The sequence below is a fragment of the Fukomys damarensis genome, unplaced genomic scaffold, assembly GCF_012274545.1.
Source record: "Fukomys damarensis isolate Sample0158 unplaced genomic scaffold, DMR_v1.0_HiC HiC_scaffold_7, whole genome shotgun sequence".
NCBI lineage: Eukaryota > Metazoa > Chordata > Mammalia > Rodentia > Bathyergidae > Fukomys > Fukomys damarensis.
Window position 1 is genome coordinate 28,070,618 of NW_022900919.1, and position 3,835 is coordinate 28,074,452.

A 3,835-nucleotide genomic window follows, 5' to 3' on the forward strand; every position below is an offset into this window, starting at 1 on the left:
TGCATCTGTCCTAAGCCCAGTGTCTTAGGCTGTGATGGTGGCTCTCATCCCAAGCAACTGGGAGGTGTCAGGCACTTGGGCACCCAGGTCTCCTTGAAGGACCTTCTGATGTCCAGCAGCTTCAGCATCAGGCACATAAGTCTCTGGAAGAGTTCAGGATGCAGCCTGGGCTGGGGGTGCAACTCTGTGGTTGAGCACTTGCTTAGTGTGTCTGAGGTCTGGGTTTGATCCCCAGAACTGAAATAAAAATGCTGAGAACCACGTGTGTCAGGAGGAGAGGTGGACACCAAGTGCAGAGGATGGACATGGCACACAGGGTGGCCAGGTCACTGTCAGTTGAGTCTTTGCCTGGAACCAGGGAATCAAGTTGTGAAAGGACCAGGCTGGCCAAAGCTTGTGTTCTGGTGAAGAATCTTGGAAGGAGATCAAAGCATTGGGAAACCTGCTGGCGAGACAGCCTCACTCTATGAGTCACAGAGAGGGATTAAGGAGGGGGAGAGAGAAGCCCTGAAAAAAATACCTGTGTATGTAGTGACACGTCCCCTGCCCCGAGGGCTAGTGACAGAGAAGTGAGCCATCTGGACCTCTTCCCTGGACACTCCTGGTCCTTAGGATCCCTGCTCCACACCACTACTCACTGGTGAGGAAGAAGGCCTGGCCACAGCTGTTCTAATGTGAGTCAAGAGAAGCCCAGCTCACTTATACACACTGCTCTGTGTCTGTGTCTACAATGCTCAGAATTCCAGCAGGCTCCCTTTGGAATGGAAGAGTTCATAAGAGTCAAGAAAAGGAGCTGCCTGTTGTCCCAACTCAGGGCTGCTGCACACCAGTCTGAGCTCTGGGAGATTCCTAACATATTTGGCTGCCCTTGGAGAAGAAGATGGGCCCAACCTCCCTGAGAACACTTGCTTAATTTCTCCCAGCAAAGCTAGCACTCAGGTGCGAAAAGTTGGTTTGTTACCACTGATCCTTTGATGTTAAAAAAAGATCTTTTGAAAAAAAAAAATCCTGTTTCCTGAGACAGATGTCAGCTCTTTTCCTCCTCCCTCCCTTTCCTCTCTCCTTATCAGCTGCTGAGGATTCTGACTGTTCTATAACCTTTTTTCTAATTTCAGTAGGTTTCACTAAATGGCAAACAACACGGTGGGTCTAAAATTCACCTGCTTGAAAATGGCCTGCAAAGCAATGGTATTTAGGATTTTACTCCCAGATGTGGCCAAATGATTATAATACCACATGCCATGTCTACTGTGATCACCAGAGGTTTTCCTGGGGCCTTTCTCTCAGGCTTCTGGGAAAGGAAACAAGCTGCTGTTATAATCAGAGCCAGCCCAGCCCATCATTTCAAGTCTCTTGCAGAAGGTGAAGATCAGCCCCAAATGGTGGTGCACACCTGTAATCCCAGCACTCAGGAGGCTCAGGCAGGAGCATTACCTCAAGGCAAGCCAAGTCTAGATAGTAAGTTCAAGGCCAGCCTGGACTATATAGCAAGATCCTATTGTAAAAAACCAAAACAGATGGAGGTCTGAGCTCCTGTGTGTGTGTGTGTGTGTGTGTGTGTGTGTGTGTATGTTGGGGGATGAAGTACATTTGTGAATGGAGACACATTTGTATTCAAGCCTGGTTTCCTGTCTTTTTGTGTTTTCTTACAGATCTAAAGTTGTAACTTCCACATGAAAAGAAAGACTTTAACAGTTTCTATTTCTATCCTGCCTCCCCAAGGGGAGATATTTGGAAGTACATCCAACATCCAAAAACAAAATCCCTTCCTCTGGCCAAGATTCAACTTTGAAAATATTATTTTTAGATTTGGAAAGGGTTCTCTCTGTCCCCCCAACCCCCAGCACATATATTTTTACTCTCCTCTCCCAACTCCACCAGGGTCTGTTTCCTGGCATTTCAAGAAGTGAGAAATGCCTGTGCAGGGAAACCATGAAGACACAGATTATGTTGAAATGTGGTTGGGGAGCCTGGCCCAGGAACAGACCCGGCGGTCTTGTGATGCTTCCTCTTGCTCTCTGATCTTGGTTGCATCTCACTGGAGGCTGCCTGGAACTCGGGTTTGCCACCTGCTTTCTGAGACCAGGCCAGCTCTGCATGTGGATATATATATCTGGTAAATATCTTGTGAATATCAAAAGCAGGCCCCTGTATTTAGGCTTCAGCTGATCTATAAGCAGTTGTCTGCTGATGGCTCGGAAACCCTGCTACCTCGTGTTTTCCTTCCATCGGTGCACTTATTGAGCACTTATTAGCGAGGCCAGGCAGGATTCCAAGCATGGGGATAGATGAAGCCTATGCTTCGTGGATTTTGCAACTGCTCTGCACTCTGAGCCAGGATAACAGAGGTTGCCTGAGTTCAGGAACTGTCTGCAGGGTGCTGGCTGACTCCTGGTCCACATTAACTGTGACTTCCCCTCTGTCCCACTAAGCCAAGCACTGTGCCCGAGAACCCTGAAGCCCTTTCAGGTCAATGGGTGCTCTTTTTGTCTTCCTGCTCTTAACTTTTGCCCTGTCCTTGCCCAAGCTTCTGAACCCAGTGAATCTTTCTGTGTCCTCGCATTAAAGGATCTGTCTTCAGGCAGCTAGAGCTGAGGTTCACTTTAGTACTCTGTAAACTTCAGACTTATATGATGTTGAGTGGCACCTGACTGTGCCAAGTCTCAAAGTGGGGCAAAAAAGGCAAGGAGACAACCAAAGATTTTTGCAAAAAATTATTTTCACACAGGATTATCGTACAAGATATTATGTGCAAAATTCCATTAAAAAATCATTTACAAAAGGAAGTACAACACAGAATGTGCTGAAGGTTCTTGCTCAACAAAAGCCAGGACTGGCAAAACTAAAAGGTCCAAAACCCATCAAGTTAGAGGACGATGCATCCTGACAGTTACAGTAACATGTTTTTATCTCTACCTGGGTTACACTGATACGAGACTCTCTAGTCTGTGCACCTTGCAAGCTGGTTTTATAGAATTTAAATCTAACTTCACCATACTATTTTATTCTTTGCAGTGCTGGGGTTGGAACCAACTGAGCCACACTCCCTGCCCCTGCATTCTAATGCAGAGGGGTTTTCTGGTGCTTTTCCCATTCTTTTCTTAACAGCACCTTACTGAATGCAACAAAAGCTGCATTATACACTACTTGGTTTCTGCCCAAAATAAGTAGATGCTGTTAGTTTTGATTTATTGGAAATGGAGAAAAAACTGTTACTCTTGATTTTTTTTTCCTTGTGGGGTTTTTAAAATTGTTTCTGAAAGTGGAAAACATATGGAATAGATTTCTGCCACATCCCATTGCATATTTACAGTATTTTAAGCATAGTTTAAGGTTCCTTCTGACTCCCTTTTCCTATGTCCTTCAAAGAGCCTGAACCAGCAGACTACATTCCTCAGCCCTTTGTCAAGAGTCTGTATTTCTCTCTCTACCTCTCTCTACATTCATTTCTCTCTGTATTTTCAGCATTACTTGTTTGAAACAAAACAAAACACAAAACACCAAGCACACCACTACATGTGACCAAGACGACAGTACATCAATTTCCAAAGGCATTCTGTGGCCAGTGTCAGAAATTACATTGCTTTAAGAAATCCAGCTGTCTCTCTCCTAAAAGTTGCCTGAACATCCAGTTACAGAAGAGAGACTTGTAAAAGGCAATACTCTCAAATCCAGCAAGAGATTTCTTTTTGAATATTAAATGTTAAAATCACATGCATAATTATAGAATATTTTAAAGTTACAAAAATATTTAAAAAACCCATCCTGACAGTTTACCTGCAACTGCTATAAAAATTTCTATGAAATATATAAAAACACAAAGGCTCTTTGTAAA